Consider the following 24,145-nt stretch of genomic DNA (forward strand, 5'->3'; position numbering starts at 1 on the left):
TACAACACAGAGAGTCTGGGACAGAGGTGCCAGATGCAGCAGGCAAGTGGATTCTACTCAACACCAGCAAGAACTAACAAGGAGCAGATATATTCATCCCACAGATATATTCATCATCACAGACCAGAGAAGACCCAGGAATCAACACTCCAGCATGACTAGAACCCTGACATCCTCATTCCTTCTCAGGGAGCAGAGGAGGGAAAGCCCCCTCCCCCACTACCGGAGACCTCCATCTTTGATACTGACAAAGGCCCGGCTGAGCTCCTAGCTCCAACTCAGTCCTTGGGAGAAAACAAAAGAATCATTTAGCAGGTCACAGGAACCTGCTCTGACTTGCCAGGCTCAACTCCATCAAGGGGAAAGTCACCCTGCCCAGGCAGAAAAAGCTTCCCCAGCCCCAGGAGTGGCTTTCATCACTGGTTAAACAGAGTCAGAGGCTGCGCCTCCCTACAGCAGCCTAGACAATCAACTGAAATTCAGTAACATAAACCCTGAGAATGGCTCCAGGCTGGGCTCTGTGAGTGTCTCAGAAGCTAGCCCCTCAGGGGTTTGCTGAAAGACCTTAACTCTACCCAGAACCTAGCTTCAACACAGCATCTCCAAACTAGAGGAAACAGCCATCTCCCTGTTTTGTGATACTCAAAGCAGATCTCCCTCCCACTGAACTAGCCTGGGAGGAGGATCACAAAATCCGGGGTAAAGCAGAGTATTTTTTCTGTCTGCCCAAACAAACTGACTTAAGAAACAATCAAGCCACAGGAAAACCAAACACCACAAGCAGATCAGAAACTCCACCAAGAGACTGGTTACAGATACAAGGGAGACACAGGATCTTCAGAGCCACCCCCCCCCCCAAAAAAAAAGTCAAAGAACTCTTTTTCTTGCATCTTTTTTTAATTTTTAATTTTTTAAAAAAATTGTTTTCTATTAATCTTTTTTTTCTTCCTCTTATTTTTATTTTAGGTGGACATGTGTATGTGTGTTTTTAAAAAAAATCTCTACTGACCTTTGGTCCTTTTTTTTCCCTTGCTTTCTACTGTTTCTTCTCTTTTTGTTCTTTTTTGCGTGACTTAATTGCTGTTCTGCTCATCCTCAGATATACCCGTCGTCAATTATTAGACCTTATCCCATATTGTGTACACACTTAATCCAGAAATTTATTACTCAATTCAAACCTCTTAGGCTTAAATTACTTAATAGCAGTATTATTTCCTTATACATATACAATATTTTAAGTATTTTTATTTTTTAGTTTTTCCTGTCCCCTTTCTAGCCCTCCCCTCCTCTCATCCTATCCCCATTCCTCCCTCAATATTACTTTTTTAAACTTGCATAATTTTTAAGTATTTCACTTTTAAATTTAAATTTTTGTTTTTCTATTTTTTCTTGTCTCTTTTTTCTTTTTTTTTCTTCTCTTTCTCCTATCATTCTGTCCAATCCATTTCCCTCTTTGAGATTAGGACTTGGTTAATTTCCACATCCCTCTAACCCAATTTTTCCCCACATTTCTCCCTAAACCTAATAATTTCTGCTTTGCCAAATTCTTCTTTGCTATTCTTAGCCCATTAATACATAGTTGTTTGTTGTTGAATAGACTATATCTGTTTAACTAGATTGTATCTGCAGACTTTTGACTGTGCAATTACAGGACTTTGGTTGATGCTTGCCTAAAAATAGTGTTCTAGCACAAATTGTTGTTACTTCCATACCAAATGGAAAGAATAAGCCAGAAAAATACAATAAAAATGGCAAGTCTGGGTATCTTGATTCCCACTCATGATAATCAGGTGACAGAACAGATAATGAATAATCACTACTTGTAAACATGAATTAAAAGTTTGAAAACCTGTAAAGGACTCAGTGTTAGTATGATAGGGAGAGAGAGGAGACAAACCAAAGATTAATACAGGAGGCTCATGAATGTGAGGAAGCTACTCAAAGATTGATACAGGAATTGTGTGAGCAGGTTGAGAACACTCAAAGAGAAATAAAGGAATTACATGAGCAGGCTAAGAACAGTCAAAGAGATAGACAGGAATTTTGTGAGCTGGCTGAGACAGACAAAGAGAACATCAGGAATGGCGTGAGCAGGCTGAGAACATTCAAAGAGAACTACAGGAATTGCATGAACATGAGGAAGCTAAGCAAGGAGTAATACAGGAATTGAGAGAGCAGGATGAGAATAGACAAAGATCAATAGAGGCATTCATGAAATCCATAAACAGACAGCTGAAAGAAGTCAGGGAGACCACAAAGGGAATGCCGAATGGAACCCAACAGAAGGAATGGGAGTCCAAGGAAAACATAACCAATCAACTAAGTGATTTGAGAATAAACACTGAACACCAAATTGAGCAATTAAAGAACTTCACACAAGGTCTAAAACAAAGCGCCAACAAAGAATGTGAAGCCATCAATGCAGACCAATTAGAAGGAAAAGAAATTAAAAAAAAAGTAGAAAGTCTTGACAGTAGGTTAGACCATGCAGAAGATCGAATATCAGAGACTGAAGACAGCCTAGATATTATAGAGAAAGAACATACAACTATCCAAGACAAATCCAAGAAATATAATAGATCTATTCAACATTTGGAAGACACCATCAGAAGGTTTAATGTGAGGATAATGGGTGTAGACGAGTACCTGGAGACAGAAGTTAATGGTCTAGGAAATTTGTTTAACAGGATCCTAGCAGAGAACTTCCCAAACATGCAAAAAGATAGGCCTATTCAGATACAAGAAGCTTTTAGAACCCTAATAGACCAGACCAGAACAGGACATCCCATTATAATCCACACAGGATCAATTCTGACAAAGAAAGAGATCCTTAAAGCTGTCAAGGAGAAAAGATCAATCACCTATAAAGGGAAACCAATTAGAATCACCTCAGATTTCTCAGCAGAGACAATCAAAGCAAGAAGAGCCTGGAATGATGTATGCCATGCCCTAAAGACAAACAACTATCAACCAAGAATACTGTACCCAGCTAAACTCTCCTTCATAACTGAAGACCAAATAAAAAACTTCCATAGCAAAGAAAAACTGAAACAATACATCTCCACCAAACCAGCCCTACAAAAGATTCTTAAAGATGTCCTACACATAAAAACCAACAAGACCACAATAAAGGCCAAGAAACCACATTCAAACTGAGAATCCAAGAACCATAGGAAGAACCCAGTTGCCGCAGCCCCCAAGAAGGTGGATAAAATGGCAAGAACTTCCAAATATCTCTCAGTCCAATCTCTCAACATTAATGGACTTAACTCTCCATTAAGTGACATAGACTGTCTAGTTGGATTAAAAAGCAAGATCCTTCTATCTGCTGCCTTCAGGAGTCACACCTTGCCCATAAAAACAAACACATTTTGAAAGTGAAAGGCTGGAACAAAATCAACCCCCATAAACAGACAGCAGTTACAATCCTAATATCAGACAAAATAGACTTCAAATTAAAATTAGTGAGAAGAGATAAAGAAAGTCGCTACATACTAATTAAGAGAACTCTCCTTCAGGAGGATATTACAATTCTACGTATTTATTTGCCAAACAACAGAGCACCCAAATTTATCCAAGAAACACTACTTTTTCTCAAATCTCACATAGATCCAAAGTCATTAATTGTTGGGGACTTTAACACACCACTATCTCCATTAGATAGATCAACTTGGCAAAAACTCAACAGAGAAACTGCAGATCTAAACAACTGCATAGATCAACTAGATTTAACAGACATCTACCAAATATTTCACCCAGCAGCATCAGAATACATGTTTTTATCAGCAGCACATGGAATATTTTCCAAAATAGACCACATTTTAGTTGACAAAGGCAACTTGTCCAAATTCAGAAACATTAAAGTTATACCTTGCATTCTCTCAGACTACAAGGGAATAAAATTAGAACTCAACACCAAAAGTCACCAAAGAAAGTCCTGTAACACATGGAGGCTGAAAACACACTGTTGAATCACCAGTGGGTCATGGAAGAGATTAGAAAGGAAATTCAAATGTTCATGATATTCAACAAAAATGAACACACAAATTACCAGCTCCTCTGGGACACAGCTAAGGCAGTACTCAGAGGCAAGTTTATAGCTCTGAGTTCCTACATCAACAAATTGGAGAGATCTGAAACCAGCAATTTAATGAGACATCTGAACCTCCTTGAAAAAGAGCAGCAAGATAAACACCAATCCAGTAGACAGAAAGTAATTATTAAAATAAAATCAGAATTAAATGAATTAGAATACAAAACACCATAGAAAGAATCAACAAAACAGAGTTGATTCTTCGAAAAAAATTAACAAAATTTACAGACCCTTTGCAAATCTTATCACCACAGAAAGAACCAAGATTCAGAACATTATAACAGATTACTTCTCAAATCTTTATGCTAATAAGTTTGAGAACCTGGCAGAAATGGACCTTTTCCTAGAAAATATTGACATGCCAAAACTAAAGCAAGATGAGTTAAACCATCTTAACAGGCCCATATCAAGCTTTGAAATAGAAGCATCAATAAGAGACATCCCATCTAAGAAAAGCGCAGGACCAGATAGATTTAGAGCAGAATTCTACAAGTCCTTCAAAGCAGCACTCACACCAATACTCCTCCAAATCTTCAATGAAATTGAAAGAGAATGTTCACTACCAAACTCATTCTATGAAGTCATCATAACCCTCATCCCAAAACCAGGCAGGGACTCATCAAAGAAAGAGAACTATAGACCCATTTCTTTGATGAACATTAATGCAAAACTTCTCAACAAAATTTTAGCCAATCGATTTCAACAACTCATCCAAAAAGTCATACACCATGATCAAACAGGATTCATTTCAGGGATGCAAAGCTGGTTCAATATAAGCAAATCAATTAATATAATTCATCACATAAACAAAAGCAAGAATAAGAATCACATGGTTATCTCAATAGATGCAGAAAAAGCATTTGACAAGATCCAACACCCATTTATGATGAAGATTCTGGAAAAATTAAGAATCCAGGGAACATTCCTCAATACAATAAAGGCTGTATATGACAAAGCTAAAGCCACCCTTATACTTAGTGGTGAAAAACTAAAGCCATTTCCTCTTAACTCAGGAATAAGACAAGGATGTCCACTCTCTCCACTTCTCTTCAATCTAGTATTAGAATGCCTAGCTACAGCAATAGGACAAGATGCAAACATAAAGGGGATCCAAATGGGGAAAGATGAAGTAAAACTCTCCTTCTTTACAGATGACATGATCTTGTATTTAAAGAATCCCACGGAGTCCACTCCTAAATTACTCAAGCTGATTCAAAACTTTGGCAAAGTAGTAGAGTATAAAATTAACCCTCAAAGATCAATGACTTTTTTATATGCCAACAATGAGAAAAGTGTGGCTGAAAGTAGGAAAGCAACTCCATTTGTAATAGCCCCATAAAAAATAAAATTCCTAGGAATTAATTTAATCAAAGAAGTGAAGTATCTCTATGATGAAAACTTTAAAAACCTGAAAAAGGAAATCAAAACAGGACTTAGTGGCAAAAACTCCCATGTTATTGTATTGTAAGGATCAACATCATAAAAATGTCAATACTTCCCAAACCTACAAATTCAAAGCAATACCTATCAATATTCCAAACTCATTCTTCAAGGAAATAGAAGAGGCAATACAAAAATTCATATGGAACAATGAAATACCCCAAATAGCAAAAATGACCCTTAACAGAAAGAACAGTGCTGGAGGAATATCAATACCAAATTTCAAACTCTACTACAAAGCCATAGTAATCAAAACAGCTTGGTACTGGCACAAGAACAGACCTCAGGACCAATGGAATAGATTGAAAATCCAGAAAGGAACCCACAGACCTATAGCAATCTAATCTTTGATGAGGGAGTTAAAAAATAGAATGGAAGAAAGACAGCCTCTTCAATAAATGGTGCTGGCAAAATTGGTTAACTACTTGTAGAAAATTAAAGCTAGAACCTTATATATCACCCTGCTCCAGAATCAACTCCAAATGGATCAAAGACCTCGGAGTTAAAAGAGACACTCTGAAAACATTACAGGATGGAATAGGAGAAATCTTAGGTCTCCTTGGCACAAGCCAAAATTTTCTTAATAGAGACCCAGAAACACAACAAATCAAAGAAAGGTTGGACAAATGGGATTGCATGAAGTTGCAGAGTTTCTGCATGGCAAAGGACATAGTTAGCAAGATCAATAGAAAGCCCATGAATTGGGAGAAGATTTTTACTAGCCATACAACAGACAAGGGTCTCATATCTAAAACATACCTGGAACTCAAAAAATTAAATCCCCCAACAACAAATCTTCAAAGAAACAACTGCCCAATAAATAAGTGAGCTAAAGACTTAAAGAGAGACTTCTCTGAAGACAAAGAAGGATGGCCAATAGACACATGAAGAAATGCTCAACATCCCTAGCCATAAAAGAAATGCAAATCAAAACAACATTGATATAACACCTCACCCCAGTTAGAATGGCTATAATCAAGAACTCTAATAACAACAGATGCTGGAGGGGATGTGGACAGAAGGGAACCTTACTGCATTGTTGGTGGGAATGTAAACTTGTTCAACCACTTTGGAAAGGAGTATGGAGGTTCCTCAAAAGACTCCACATAGAGCTCCCCTATGACCCAGCAATCCCACTCTTGGGCATTTACCCAAGGATCACAAATAAGACCATACTGAAGCTACCAGCACAACTTTTTCTTGCAGCCTTATTTACCATAGCTAAGATATGGAACCAACCCAGATGCCCCTCAGTAGATGAATGGATCAAGAAAATGTGGTATATATATATATATATATATATATATATATATATATATATATATATATATACACACAATGGAATTCTATGCCCCCATCAGATAGAATGACATTGCCCCATTTGTTAGGAAATGGGAAGACCTGGAAAAAAATATACTAAGTGAAGTAAGCCAGCCCCAAAGAAACATAGGACCCATGGTTTCCCTTATTTGTAATAATAGTATATGTCTGAGACAAACAGAAAAGATTAGATAAGTTGATGTTAGCTGAAATGAACCGCAAGATAAGATTCAAATGTTTTTTATTTTCATGTGTTTGTTCCTAACATATTTAGAAGATGATTTCTTTATTGATTTGTATGTCCCTCCCCCACGATATAACCCATGCTTTCACTGTATTTGATATTGGTATAATTTGTGGAGGGGAAAGGAAAAAAACTAATTGTTTAAATAGGGATACAAGTGGACCCATTGCAACAATGAGATGTACAAGTCGTTATGTCGAAAAACGAACTTTACAACTTTGGCAGGGGAGGTTGGTAATGGGAAGGGATGGGAGCGAGAAACAAAAGAGGAGGCAACAATGCTTGATAAGAAATGTACTCATTATATTGCCCATGTAATTGTAACTCCTCTGTTCGGTATTTTAAAAAATAAAAATTAATAAATAAAAAATGTTATTCTATTACATGTGTGTGTGTTTGTATGTATTATTCAGTACAAGTTTTGGGGTGATGAGGTTTTAATCACAATTACTTACCTCTCTATATGATGAAGAAACACCTAGACCACAGTTAAACCAATAGGTTTGTTCATTCACAATCAAATTTAGATTATATAAATAAGGAACCTGTGGACTTTGCCTGCATATAGTAGTTTTCTTAGTTCTGAATATGAACTGAGATTACGAAATTAGGTTAGGGCTAAGCTCTACTCTTTACAATTAGTATGATCTTTTAATTAAATTCCTAGCTAAAAATGTGTGGCCATTCTATCTCACTATCCTTTTATATGTTATTATTTTCTGAAATATTACATCTAGGATCTAACAATGGAGAAGACTATGGGGTTCTGTTATTTTAAGAGAAATGAAATAACTGAGTAATGTTGTAAATATTTCCTGTAAATATTTCATTGTTTAAACATCTAAATACATGAAATGGCTAGTTGACTGCTTTGTAAAATACTATTCAGCCATAAAGAAGAATGAAATGATCATTTCCAAGAAAATAACGGATGGGATTGGAATCATATTGAGCAAGATAAACCAAGTTCAGAAAGACAAATAGCATTTATCTTCTCTCACATGAGGAATCTATACATAAAAAATATTCACATGAACATAAAAGAGGAATGCTGTAAGGGGTCTTGAGTATAAGCATAAGGAAATACGTTTGGTTACTGAAGTACATTGGATGTATGTATGAGCATAACAAAATGAAACCTAATACAAAATAAAGGGAAAAAGGGGCTGGGGAGGAAAATGAGTAATGGGATGAATTTGATCAAAATATAATACACATATATGTGGAAATATTGTAATGAATATCTCTATCAATATATGCTAATAAAAATGTAAAACCAATAGTTTTATTATAAAGTTTTTTTTCCTTGCAAAATATCACAGGAAAATTTACAGTGAAACTATTAGTACAATTAAAAATTTACTTTTTGCGTCATACTGTTTCTCAACAAAAAAGAAATAAAAGCTTTATATTAAAAACAAACAAAATAACAATTATAGCATTGCAATATCATTATTTTCTTAATTTTTTGAAGAGTATATAGCTGTTGAAGAAATCCTACTTCTGCCTTATACTTTGGTTTCTCAGCCATGCCACTGATGACATTTTGGTCTGGTAATTCATTATTGTGGGGAGAGTTTCTGTCCTGATATTATAGTGTACTTAAGAGGATTCCTAACCCCTACCATTTAGATGCTAGTAGCGCCTCAAGTTCCAACAATCTGACCAAAATATATCTAGACATTGTCACTGTCCTCAGAGAGTTACAAACAGCCCCTGCTAAGAAACACAGGTTTAGATAAAGGTTCCTGTATAATGTTTCCAGTGGGAAAAATATTTTTCAAAACACAGACTTTAAAAAAATTGATTGAAGCAAACAAATGAGGTACCCTGTGACCCAGAGCTCCCAAACTTGATTTTAGCTTTCCCTTCTTCTCACCAACCTCCTGAGATAATTATACCATTCCCTAGGGGTATGAAAAGACAATGGAAAAATGACCAGGGAAATAGAACTTACATCTTTTTTGAGATATTTTTCAAACATGATCCTACAAAACGTATTTACATTTTGTATCATTAAGTACAGATTTTTCTAGTCATAGTTTTGGCAAGGTAGATAAGCAAAACTGTTTTTTACTCACCAGGTTTTTTGTTGTTTATCATTTGTATTTTATTTTATTCTAATATTATTGCTTGTTATTGTTTTAAAACCTCATTCATGCCAGCAAAAGGATTCCAACTGTTCAGGGAAATGGCTGTTAGATACACTTGGGTGAATCAGCAACTTATTTGTCATAGAGATGTTTCCAACAGTGATACTCCCAGCATGCACTAGTTCTTTTTCTGATTTTTATTAAGGGAAAAATAGATCCTTGGCTCTGCTGATCTCAAACTCTTAGCTTTCACATTGTAAGAATTCTAGATGCAAACACACCTTTTATTTATGCTAATTTTTCAATAGTGGCTTTGGTTACAATTTAAATATTCCATCAATCTGAGTGTTATAAGGAGGAAAATTCATAATGTATGCTAATTCCTATAGAAAAGATATTTTATGTTTCACCCGTTTTCACGAATATTGCCTTAAATTAAATTTCATGCTGACTGGCTATAGCCAAAGGTCAGCAGTGTTTGGTATCTGGTTAATTCCATCCAAAATTTATTCACATTATTATATCTATAGTGAAGATTCCTTAAAAATAGATTATTTTAAAGTATTTCTACAGACCAGAGAGTCAGTATGCTAAGTTTAAAGGGTGTATTATGTGTTCTTCATTGAATAAAATGCAAGTTTATATAAGTTGGAGGTTAATGAAACATTTGCATTGACCCTCTAGAAATTCGTTAAAACAAAACTGCCAGCATACGTGTCACTTCACTCTGATTATTAAAAGATACTTTTCTGAAAAGTACAATAGCTTTAGCAACTAATAATACGGAATGAATGAATACATCACTTTTTGCTTGGTAGTCATTTTTTAATGTTATGCATTTTAGAATACTTGAGTATGCAGCAATGTTTAACAACAGGTAGATCAAAGAAGAAAGCACGTAGTAAGGCCTTATGGAAAACCTAAATATGTACCTGGGCAAATGATTCTTTCTTATTTATTTTTTTATTTTTTATTTTTGTTGGTAGTGGGGCTTGAACTCTAGGCCTGAGCATTGTCCTTGAGCTCTTCAGCTCAAGGCTAGGTCTCTACCACTTGAGCCACAGTGCCACTTCTGGTTTTCTGGTGGTTAATTGGCGATAAGAGTCTCATGGACTTTCCTGCCCAGGCTGGCTTTGATCCATGATCCTCAGATTTCAGCCTCCTGAGTAGCTAGGATTACAGGCTCTGGCACCTGGCCTCTTTTTTAACTCATTTTTTTAAACCATACTGTGATGGTCTTGAACTTGCTAGTCAGATGCTCTACCACTCTCTATCTGTAGTCTTTCATTTTGTGCTGAATACTTCTGGTCTTGCTTCCTGCCTTGACATGGACTCAATCTACCTACTTTAAGCTTCTAATTATAGCAGGGTTGAGAGCTGTATGCCACAATGGCTACTCTAAAACCATGATCCTCCCTGTCTCAGCCTCTCACATAGCTAGGATGACGGGTATGAGCTATCAGGCCTACCTCTAAGGCCTACCTCAAACTTTCTGCCCTGAAACCTCAGCTGCCCTTTATTCAGCCTCCTAAATGGTTAGAAAAACAGACATGAGTTACTTGAATTGTTTGTCTTAGACAAAATGAATACTAGAACTTTTTCTTCTTCTAATATTTATCAAAAAGTTAAAGGCAAGATGGTTTGGCTTGTATTCTCTTATCTGAGTATACTTTTAAAAAAAATGCCCCAATGTTGCTTCACTTTAAGAGAGTTCAAGTAGTATACTATTTTGTTGTTGATAACCATAGGGAATGTGACTGTGTGAAACCATGACTTGAATAAAGAGAAAGCTACTTATCTGTATTTATGAGCATAGCATAAAATACAATAAGCTTCTGATAAATTTGATATTAATTTTCTGTAGATTTGTTGGTAAGTTGCTAAAGCTTTTACTTGTTTAAGTCCCAGGTTTAGATCTATCAATGAAGATCACTTATTCATAACTCAGTAGAATTAATTATTTCTGTTATTTATAGTAATAAAAGCTAATTCCTAAGGAGACCAATTCAAATATACAACCAAAAGTCTTTTTTTAACCTGTTAACCTCTCCATTTCAAAGTACATGAATTACTTAAGTTGTAATCATAACTCTCATATAAATATAAAATAGGCACATGTCAAAGATTTGACTTATTATCTATAGCATGAGCAAATAAAATATTACAACCAGTTCAATGAATTCACACATATTGTAAGATAAGAAATTCCTGAAATGAATATAATAAATGGAAAACTGACACTTTACACAATGAGGGAAGAAGGGTTGGCTACTATATTTCTACCAAACAAAACTATTTGTGTGTGTGTGTGTGTGTGTGTGTGTGTGTGTGTGTGTGTGTGTGTGTGTGTGTGTGTGTGTATGGACGACTACTGTTTGCATTTACACTACATATTTTAAAGTTATAAAATGGTTCAAAGATAATCCATGAATCAGATAACCTCTAGAATAGTACAAGGTGACATCAAATTTTCATAGAACAAAATTAATGTTTATATTGGACCATATAAAATTCTTTCAGGACCTTTTTAAACTGACCAAAAAGTTTTTCTTAGCCTAGCATGATAATAACTGAAACACACAGCTTCATTTACTACTATTGGATGAACTTACAGAAAATATGGGTTGAGGTTCTGAGGACAACTAGGAAATCACTCAGCTTTTGGATTTTCCCCCCTAATCTCAGTCACAAATAATCACAGTAAAAGTTGATGGTGATAATTAATTACCTATAAACAGCTGTCCAATGAAACATGAACAAAAAATCAATACAGGGATGTGTGAACAAATGATTCACTGCTTACTGAGAAGAGTGTCTTGATCTGAACATAGTATTTACTGACTGTTGGTGGTTCCAGGCAAAAGAGAGACATCTGAGATGCCCATATGTATGCTAAAGTAAACTGGAAGGAAGTTGATGTTAGTCACATTTCCTACTATAGAAAGTATATAAGGTAGATTCTTAGTACTAAATATGACTTATAATATGTTAAATGTAGTGAAATTTAAGGAAAGAATAGACCTAAGTTATTTGAAGACAAGAATCCAGGATATTTAAGCAGATGAGCTATTTCTACCTGCAGAAAATAAATTTTATTTTTTAAAAACAATAATGTATATTAAAGTCTACATTAAGTAAAACTGCTGTTAAAAGTGAGTGTATTGACTTTACATATATTATGTGTATAACTTTAAACCAGATAATTCATGTTTCCTTAAACATTCATGCATTTTAGATTTAAAGCAGAAATATTTTTAACTCATTTTTGAAAGCCATGAAGAACTAAAATATTATTTTCAAGAAAATCAAGTTTTTAAGTTATGAAACAAAACTCTAGATTTTAGTTATTACTTCTACATTTTGAAGATGGCTGTGACTTGTTTTTACCCTGAAAGTTTACTTAAATACTGTCACCTTTTGTTTTTATCTTTTAAAACTGTTTTATATCTTGCAAAGAAGAGACAAGTAAAAGTTCTGAAATTTTGAGTTTGAAGAGGAAAAATTAAACATCAAATATGTGTGCCATGTAACACATTTAGTCACCATATACATATATAAATATGGATGCATTTTTTGTCTCTCTTTCTGTATGTGTGTGTGCAGATATATGTGCATATATATTTATATGTGTGTGTGGCTATGTATGTGTCTACATGTAAATACCTACAAAATTCTACTTATGGGAGGTCTCAAAGGAAAAAATGAACCAAACAAATAAGATATAGAAAAATTTGGATCCAATTACAACCACAATGAGAGGCTATCTACTGTGACCTATTCAGGATCATTTTGTACTGGAAGTGTAAATGATTATGACAAATTTTCCCTGCTTAGAATATTTGAGTCAGAAAGCTGCTTGAAGTTTTGCTAATTTAAATCAATAATTTCTTCTTAAAATTACTCTAATGTAAATTTTAATTTTTTAAATTATCTGATGCCTCCAATAGTTTTTATTTAATTTGAATGTATCTTTCTTTTACATATACCATGCCAGCTAACTACTTGAAGGGATCTAAAGTAGCTGTACCAATTACCGAACCAAAAAATAACCTACTGCAAAAAATCAGCAAAGGAGTAATGAGATAGAATACAACTTGGTGAAGCCTTATTTCTTCTTCCCTTTGCACTATCAATCTTATGTACTATTGAGGAAGACAGAGTCTTTTCCCATACTCTGAATCTACATTAGCACTTCTTTTGAACATAGGAATACTACAGAAATGAAGATGCCAGATTTTTGGCTCCAGTATTCTTCAGATCGTACACTCATGCTCCTCTTCGCTCTGTCTTCTGGCACTCAGACTTCTTACTCTCTATCTAATCTTACAGCAGCTATATGATTTGGTTCTGGTACTGTAGGATTCAAAACAGGCCTAACATGGCTCGGCCAATCATCATCCAAGCTTATATTGAATGCTGATGTTTGAGTAAACCTAATCGAAATCAGAAGAAATCCACAGCAGTCCCTATTTCAAATTGCTACAGAGATGTGAATTGTATATAAATGGTCGTTTTGAACCACTAAGTTTGGGGATAATTGTTTCACAGAATAACTATTTGCTAAGGATGACTCTTTTTCTTGTGTTAGCACTGTGGGTAGACTTCAGTCTGAGTGCTATCTCTGAGTATTTTTTTGCACAAGACTAACAAGCACTCTACCACTTGAGCCACAGTTCCACTCTGTCTTTGTGTAGTTAATTGGAAAGTACAAGGGGGTAACCATTGCAACAGTGATATTCACAAGACAATATGTTGGAAAGGACATGTACAACTTTGGGGGCAAGGGAAAGTAGGAGAAAAATGAGGGAAGGGGTAATAAGTTTGACAAGAAATGTACTTATTACTTGTGTACCTGTAACTCCTCCATACATCATCTTGACTACATACAAAACCTAGACTAGCTTCTAACTGTGATCCTCTGATCTCAGCCTCATAAATAGCTAAGATTACAGACATAGGCCACCTGTGCCCAGTTTAATGATGATGTTTAAGGTAGAACATAATTCTTTAAAAAGAAGGTATTTTTAACTTAAAATCCTACACAGTGGGAAACAGCAACATTATAGAAATATCTTAAAAATTTTAAGACAAAGAAAATTGAAGCCATCTTGCCAAGTTCCCTCTTAGTTATATTAATTGGAAATGATAATTGTGGGATCTTTGATTTACATGGAAATTTTTCCATTTAAAAACCTTGGAGAAATCACAGAAATGGTGAGACAAAGGACAAAGGGTAAACCAATGCAACAGTGATACTGACATTATGCTGGAAATGAACTTTACGACTTGGAGGGGAGGGTAGTGGTTGGGGGACAGCAGGAGTAAACAAGAAGGAGGTAACACTGTTTGACAAGAATTGTACTCATTCCCTTACTTGTGTAACTGTAACCCCTCTGTTCATCGCCTTTACAATTAAAAAACTGGAAAACAAAGCAAAACCAAATAAATGAGAAAGAATGCATGAAAACAAAAAATCTTTCATTAATTATAAATAAAACCTTTTATCTCTCAGCAATGATGATTATTGTTCTTATTTCAGTAACTCACAAAGAGTATGTGCTTACACATCGCTCAACAGTAAGGATATGCTGCAAGAAATGCACCATTAGGCAATTGTTTCTTTGTAAACATTGTTGGTCTATGCCTATCTAGTGTAGATAAGTCACTTCATGTGGCTTCTTGATGCAATCAAGAGATGTGGTAAACACAAGGAGATACATGAGGCTCTGCTGGACAACATGGAATTATGTTTTACAGCAAAATTTTGTTAACAAGGAAGAAATTACTGTAAAAGAGCAATTAAAATATTGCATAAACCAATAACAGTGTCATTTATTATCATAAGGCACTAGATAAAGCACATAGGTATATACGCTATACTTTTATATGGCCTGCAGATGTGTGCATATCAGCATCACACTGCCATGTTACCCATGTGCAAAGTCACTCTGCCATAGGAATTTTCAGCCCCATTATGATCCATGAAACCACTGCTGGTCATATATGTCCAACCTCTCCATGTGATTGATAACTGCAATTATAAATTGCATAGGAGTGTAAATGCACACTTTTAAATTGGTAAGTTTTCTGATTTTTTACTTGAAGTAAATGTCAAAATCCTTTCTTTAGATAACTAAACTTACACTAATAAAGACACTGATTAATAACTGGAATAAAACAGCAAATTAGAATGTTCTTTTCTAATCTTTATTCTACCAAACAATGAAATAACCATTCATTTCCCTCTGTTCTTTCCATAAAAGAAAGAGGTGAAGACTTTGAGGGTAGCTATTTAGAAAGATGAGACACTTCAAAATACAAATACTTCAAAAAATGTAAAGCAGTATATAAATATAAGGCACGATCATTATTGCATCAATACCATTATTACACCCTCCTAGGATGCATATAGAGAGATTGTGGAAAGAGTCTCCATTTATAATCACTTTATTTTGTGAGATTTGGAAGGCATTTTTTCGACTCTCCTGAGAAGCTGAGAGGAGATCATCTTGTGGGCCCTCTAAACATTTCACAATCAATATTACATTTCATTAATCAACTATAGGCACTTAAAAGGGCCACCTGTCCTCTTCTAGATGTTGCCTAAGATTAAAACTGGTGCCCTAAATGACGGTTTTCTGATTAATCTGAATATTTACTGCACTATTTCTTTCATTGTCATCAATTCCTCATGAACAAATAAAGTCAAGAGATGCTTGTAAAAGTTTTGCATTCAGTAAAAACATCAAAGGAAGATGCAGAGAATAGAGTGGGAAAAGAAATGTAGATAGAGCAAAGAGGAGGGGACATAAGTTATCCTGGAGGAACAACATCTTTGAATGTATTTCTTCTGGTAAATGTTGGGTGTTAATTTTTTTCTTTTTCTTGTTGATCATGGGTCTTGAGCTCTGAGTCTGGATGCTGTCCCTGAGCTCTTCAGCTCAAGGCAAGCACTCTACCACTTGAGCCACAGCACCATTTCCAAGGGTGTGATTGTTTTTTAAATAGCAATCCTGTGTTAGCTTTGTGGATTTCACAAGTGACATGATTTGTTTCTTATTCTTTATTAGATATTCTCCATTGTGTCAACATGGGTTAATTTTCTTTGCTCTTTAGAATGGCTATACATTGCTAAAATCCTCAAACCCCACCCAGCTGCTTTGACAATGTGTTAGGAGTGCTAGTGGACTGCAGTGGAATTAGAAGCCACATAAACAACTAAATAATCTGTAAGTCCAGAAAAAAATCCTCTTCTTACCTTTCCTTTCCCTCTTCCCCTCTCTCTCTTCCCTTTCTCCCTACTCTCACCCTCCCTCTTTCCTTCTTTCTTTCCTTCCTTTCCTCCTCTTCCTCCTCTTCTTTTAATTTCTCTTATTCTTTCTCTCTCTCCTATTTTTCCTTTACTCTGTATTTCCATCTCAGCTCACTAATTCACTAATGTTGAAACCTTCTTATTCCTTTAATGAGTTAATTTGGGGAAAGGGAAACAAAAAAGCCCTTCCAAGTAAAGCATCCTTTAAAATGTCCACAAAATTATTCTAACAATGACCTATTACATCTGAATGCAAGATATCAGAGAAGAGAGACTGGATAGAGTCCATTTATTACCTTGATAAAGAATTGAAGGAAGGGGAGTAACAGTAAATGCATATTATTTATTTTGATGTTACTGATGCTTTAGAAGACTTTCATCATTTGGGTAGGTAATCACCCCACCTGGGAGGAAATATGGTTGAATCATGTAGAACACTTCCCAGTACAAAGGCAGAAACATAGGGAATGTGCTTGCAATGGGAGAGCAGTTAAGCCATTTTACTTCAGAGTACAACATGGAAACCAGTATTGTACAGTCTAGTTATGATGAGGCCAAGTCCTGAACTTTCAGATCTAATGGATTAGAAAGCTTGACTTCAATTACATAAATGGAGCAAGCCAAGTCATAAATTGGTCAAAAAGGTAAAATCACCAGTAGGGGATTAAAAGCATGGAAGGTCCTTAGAGGACATTTGGTGTGAAATGACTTAGAACAGATCTCCTCATTCATATAACTAACTTCTGTCTATACCACACTCTTTTCTGGCAGATAGCATTTGTAATCATGTTAAGGCAGGGTTCAATCATTTTGGCAAACACCAGCACCTGCCATGCTACCAATTATGGTTTGCATGTGAATGGAATAGTCTTCCCCGATGCAACTGAAAAACAATTCTAAATTCAAGATGTGGAGGCCTTAAGAAATGAGTCAAAACCAACCCCTCAAAAGGTCCCATCTTTGTTAAAACTTTGATAGCTGGGCCATATCTATCCTTTTTATGTGTATAGCAATGGTAATAGCAGCCAATTAGAAGAAACTCTAGCTTCTCTCTTTGTATCTGAGCTGTAAGCTACAGGGTAATTACACAAGCTCTATGGTGAGAGCTGAGCTAACAAGCTTCTACGGAGGGAAAAAAAATTATTTTGCTTGTGGCAAGGTCTCAAGATGAAATCAAAAGATGAATTCCCTGTATTCTGTAGTTGAATTAATATAACATTTTGAAGCTTGAATTCTGCCTCTGAAAGAATTGGCCCTTTTTATTTCCACCTTGGGTTGTTTTGTCAATTCTTGATTTAATTCCACACTAAAACTTTATGTAAAGCAGGGACTTTATAGCAATATATATATACTGATACTACCTCTCAAAAAGGAAATGAATGAAGTGGGCCCCCAAAGAATTAATCATCTCCACTGGTAAGAAAACATTACATACAATTTTTATTGTATACTAACATAGTTTGAACCACATTAAAAATTTTACCTGACAGACAAGAATCAAAACATCTTATTACATAAGTTTATTTTCTAAGATTTGTGGAATTAAAACATGTTTATTCATCTTACTCTCTTTTGCTTCTCTTAACAATGTCCGCTATAATTCACATGTTAAACTGTCTTATCTCAAAACACGGTTTCTTCTGGTATTTAAATGGGGTTTTTGGCCTCAAAGCACGAGTTGAAAGGTAAAAGTTAAATCTATATTCTCAAACTGGACATTGTTGAAACAAACCCACAAAAGATGCTTGAGATGGAAATACCTCTTGTGAAAATAATAATAAGGTAAATAATATCAAAATATTTGTTAAGAAACAAATTGTTTAAATAGGGATACAGGTGGACCCATTGCAACAATGAGATGTACAAGTCGTTATGCCAAAAAAGAACTTTACAACTTTGGTGCAGGGGGGGAGGATTGGGGAGGTAAGGGAAAGGATGGGAAGGGGAAACAAAGAAGGAGGCTACAATGCTTGATAAGAAATGTACTCATTATCTTGCCCATGTAATTGTAACCCCTCTGTACAGTATTTTCATAATAAAAAAAGAAGTAAAAGCATAAGATTCAAAGCCTTTTTAAAATTAAATACACAATCTAAATATTGATGAAAATTGTTACTTCATTACTTAGTAAACACAGCAGTCTTACAATAAAAAAACAAGTAGCAATATTTCTTTCCAATATTTTTTATGCTTCTTGCAGTAGCTCACTACATAACTATAATCAATAATGAAAAATAACTATAATCAATACTGCAAAAATGTACAGGCTCTGTGATGATACCGTATGCAAGATAAAATCCTCTGACTATATGCCACAGTATGGTTTTTAAAGAAATAAACTTTACTGTGGAGTTTGGGTTTAAATTAGACTTATGGCAGAATCACTAAGTTTGCCAAGAGCATGTAAAATGACCTGATCATGGGACTCTCCTGAATTGAAGTTTCATTTTAATGGTATGTATTCATCAATCTAGTCTTCTAATGTAGATGGTAAGAAATGAAAAAGTTCTTGGAGAGGTAATGCAGAAGCTGAGGGATCTAAGTGATCTCTACTAAGGATCTCTATAGACATAAAATTTTATTAAAAATTTGTTTTTGAAAAACAGTGGGCACCAAGCATTTAAAAAAGTAGTATTCAGAGGAGTTCTGGGAAGATGGCGGAGGAGAAGCTGGAATCTGAACAAGCTCTCGCATAGAAAGCAATTTTAGAGTTCTAGTGAACAGTCCTAAGCCAGAGAATCACACCAAGTGTGCCATCACAGGACAGAGAGTTAGACAAGAGAGGGGAAGCCAGGGAAACACAGCAGCTGCCACTACGGCGGCAGGGTCGCAGCGGCGACCACCGCCGCGGGGTCATACCTGAGACACAGAGAGTCCGGGACGAAGGAGCCAGACGCAAGGAGCGAAATCTTCATCCTGCTGTTTGCAGACCAGAGAAGACCCAGGATCCAGTACAAGCCCGACATCCTCACTCCTTCTCAGGAAGCAGAGGAGGGAAGGCTACCCCTCCCCCCCCAGCACCGGTGATCTCCATCTTGGATACCGACAAAGCTCGGAGGAGCTGCTAGCTCCAGCTCAGGCCTTGGAATAAAACGAGTCATTTAGCAGGTCACAAGAACTTAATGGCGAAGTGACCTGCCAGACTCAGCACCATCCAGGGAAAAGTCACCCAGCTCAGGCGCCAGCCATTGGAGTGCCTTGCCTCACTGGGTAACCAGAGCCAGAGGCTGCCCCTCCCTCTAGCAGCCACCACAATCAATTGAAAAACAGAAACCCTGAGAATGGCTCCAGGCTGGGCGCTGTGAGCTTTATCACAAAATAGTCCCAGGAAAAAGCTACTGTTTGTTGAAAGGCCTCAACTCTACCCAGAACCTAGCCTCATCACCACATCCCCCTCTTTTGTGATTCTCAAAGCAGATAACCCTCCCAGAAAACTAACCTGGGAGGGGGATCTCAAAATCTTGGGTAAAGCAGAGCATTTTTCTGCCTCTTCCAACCAACCGACTTAAGAAACCAATCAAGCCACAGGACCTCAGGCTGATCAGAGACTCCAACAAGAGACTGGTTAGAGACAAAAGGGAGATACAGGATTCTTCCCACTCCTCCCCCCCAAAAAAAAAAAATCAAAAGACTTTTTTTTTCTTTTTTCTTTTTTTTTTTCTTCTTCTTCTTTTCTTTTTTTGCTTGTTTTTTGTTTTTTGCTACCATATATATTTTTCCCTTCTAAAATTTTTATTAATCTTTAATTTTTGCCTCTTCTGAAAAAATAATTGTTTTCCAGTAACTTTTTTTTTTCTCATCTTATAATTTTTATTTTAGGAATATGTGAATGAGCGTTTTCCTTTCTTTTCTTGTCTTCTTTCTCTTTTTCTTTCTTTCTTAATTATCTTTTTGTTTTTTGTCTAGCTCTACTGAACTTCTGATCTTTACTTCTCCCTTTCCCATCCTTAAAGTTTTTGACATCTCCTCTATGTCCCTCCCCTTCTCGGAACATATTCACATTCCTCTCTAAATAGACGGTCTTTTAACTTCTATAATAACATTAATTTTTACGTTTCTATATTTTTTCTGGTCTCCCTGTCTCTCTACTTGCATCCTACCCAACCCATTTCCTGCATTGTGATTAGGACATAGTTAACTCTCCCTGTGCCTCCCCACACCAATCTATTCCTATTTTTTACCCACATCTCTCCCTAATCCTAATAATTTCTGGTTTTCCAAATTCTTTTCTGCGGTTCGAAGTACTTTAACATATAGTTGTTTGATGTTGAATAGATGTATCTGTTGAACTAGACTGTATCTGTAGACTATTGACTGTACAAACGCAAACTTTGGTTGATGGTTGCCTTAAGATAGTGTTCTAGCATAAAACTGGTGCAATCTTCATCTCAAATGGGCCGAGTAAGCCGGAAAAACACAAGAAAAATGGCAAATTCGGGTATCTCAATTCCCAACCTTGATAATCAGGGATTAGAACAGATAAAGAATAATCCAGAGGAGAGTTCCCAAATAGCTCTACAAACACTAATAGCAAACATGATAAATGAGAAGTTTGACAATGTACAAAGGACTCTGTATGAGCGTGATAGGGAGAGAGAGGAGGCATCCCAGAAGTTTATACAGGAATATCATAAGCGTGAGGAAGCTACTCAAAAACTGATACAGGATTTGCGTGAACAACTTGAGAATGCTCAAAGAAAAAGGGAGGAATGGCGTGAGCAGGCAGAGAACACTCAAAGAGAACTGCAGGATTCCCACGAATGGGAAGAAAGAGAACTGCAGGAATCCCACAGAAGGGAAGAAGCTAATCAAAGAATAATTCAGGAATTGAGAGACCAGGTAGAGAATACACAAAGATCACTAAAGGCATTCATGGAATCCATTAACAAAGAGCTGAAGGAAGTCAGGGAGACCACAAACGGAATGCTGAATGGAACCCAACAGAAGGAATGGGAGTCCAAAGAAACCATAACCAATCAACTAAGTGATTTGAGAACAAACACTGAACACCAAATTAAGGAAGTAAAGAAATTAATACAAGACCTAAAACAGAACTTCAACAAAGAACTTGAAGCCATCAAAGCTGACCAATTAGAAGGAAAAGAGATAAAAAACAAAGTAGAGAGTCTTGACAGCAGGTTAGACCATGCAGAAGATCGAATCTCAGGGATTGAAGACAGCCTAGATCTTATAGAGAAAGAACATACAACCAACCAAGACAAGTCCAAGAAATATGATAGATCTATCCAACACCTGGAAGACACCATCAGAAGGCCTAATCTAAGGATAATGGGTGTAGAAGAGCACCTAGAAACAGAAGTTAATGGTCTAGGAAATTTGTTTAACAGGATCCTAGCAGAGAACTTCCCAAACATACAAAAAGATAGGCCTATTCAGATACAAGAAGCTTTTAGAACCCCAAATAGACCAGACCAGAATAGGACATCCCACCATCACATTATAATCCACACAGGATCAACCCAGACCAAGGAAAAGATCCTTAAAGCTGTCAGGGAGAAAAGGGTAATCACCTACAAAGGGAAACCAATTAGAATCACCTCAGATTTCTCAGCAGAGACAATCAAAGCAAGAAGAGTCTGGAATGACGTGTGCCATGCCCTAAAAACAAATAATTATCAACCAAGAATACTGTACCCAGCTAAACTCTCCTTCATAACTGAAGGCCAAATAAAAAACTTCCATAGCAAAGAAAAATTGAAACAATACATCTCCACCAAACCAGCCCTACAAAAGATTCTTAAAGATGTCCTACACATAGAAAACCAACAAGACCGCAACAAAGGCCAAGAAAATGCACCCAAACTGAGAATCCAAGAACCTTAGGAAGAACCCAGTTTTCGCAGCCCCCAAGAAGGTGGATAACATGGCAGGAACTCCCAAATACCTCTCAGTCCTATCTCTTAACGTTAACGGACTGAACTCTCCAATTGAGCGACATAGACTGTCTAGTTGGATTAAAAAACAAGACCCTTCTATCTGCTGCCTGCAGGAGTCACATCTTGCCCGTAAAAACAAACACATCTTCAATGTTAAAGGCCGGAACAAAATCTACCAAGCAAACGGCTCTCATAAACAGGCGGGAGTTGCAATCCTAATATCAGATAAAATAGACTTCAAACTAAAATTTGTGAGAAGAGATAAAGAAGGTCGCTACATACTAATTAAAGGATCTCTCCTTCAGGAGGATATTACAATTCTAAATATCTATTCGCCAAACAATGGAGCACCCAAATTTATCAAAGAAACACTACTTTCCCTCAAATCCCATATAGATCCAAAGACATTAATTGTTGGGGATTTTAACACACCACTCTCCCTACTAGATAGATCAACTCGGCAAAAACTCAACAGAGAAACCGCAGATCTAAACAGCTGCATAGATCAACTATACTTAACAGACATTTACCGAACATTTCACCCATCAGCATCAGAATACACGTTCTTCTCAGCAGCAAATGGAACGTTTTCTAAAATAGACCACATTTTAGGCCACAAAGCAAACTTGTCTAAATTCAGAAACATTGAAGTTATACCTTGCATTCTCTCTGACCACAAGGGAATAAAATTAGATCTCAACACCAAAAGCCACCAAAGAAAGTCCGGTATCACATGGAGGCTGAACAACACACTGCTGAATCATGAGTGGGTCATGGAAGAGATTAGAAAGGAAATTCAAATGTTCATGCTATTCAACAAAAATGAACACACAAATTACCAGCTCCTCTGGGACACAGCAAAGGCAGTACTCAGAGGCAAGTTTATACCTCTGAGCTCCTACATCAACAAATTGGAGAGATCGGAAACTAACAATTTAATGACACATCTAAACCTCCTTGAAAAAGAGCAGCAAGATAAACCCCAATCCAGTAGACGGAAAGAAATAATCAAAATTAAATCAGAATTAAATGAATTAGAATCCAAAAAAACTATAGAAAGAATCAACAAAACAAAGAGTTGGTTCTTCGAAAAACTTAACAAAATTGACAGACCCTTAGCAAATCTAATCAGAAAAAGGAGAGAACACACCCAAATTAATAAACTCAGAGATGAGAATGGAAACATCACCACAGAAACAACCAAGATTCACAACATTATAAGGGAATACTTCTCAAAACTTTATGCTAATAAGTTTGAGAACTTGACAGAAATGGACCTTTTCCTAGCAAATATTGACATGCCAAACTAAACCAAGATGAGTTAAACCAGCTTAACAGGCCCATATCAAGCATTGAAATAGAAACAGCAATAAGAGTCCTCCCAGCTAAGAAAAGTCCAGGACCAGATGGTTTTACAGCGGAATTTTACAAGGCCTTCAAAGCAGAGCTCACACCAATACTCCTCCAACTCTTCAATGAAATTGAAAGAGAAAGCTCACTACCGAACACATTCTATGAAGCCATCATAACCCTCATCCCAAAACCAGGCAGAGACTCATCAAAGAAAGAGAACTATAGACCCATTTCTTTGATGAACATTGATGCAAAACTTCTCAACAAAATTTTGGCCAATCGACTTCAACAATTCATCCAAAAAATCATACACCATCATCAAACAGGATTCATTTCAGGGATGCAAAGCTGGTTCAATATACGCAAATCAATTAATATTATTCATCACATCAA

This window comes from Dipodomys merriami, unplaced genomic scaffold, assembly GCF_024711535.1.
Source record: "Dipodomys merriami isolate MVZ:Mamm:240054 unplaced genomic scaffold, mDipMer1.0.p SCAF_17, whole genome shotgun sequence".
NCBI lineage: Eukaryota > Metazoa > Chordata > Mammalia > Rodentia > Heteromyidae > Dipodomys > Dipodomys merriami.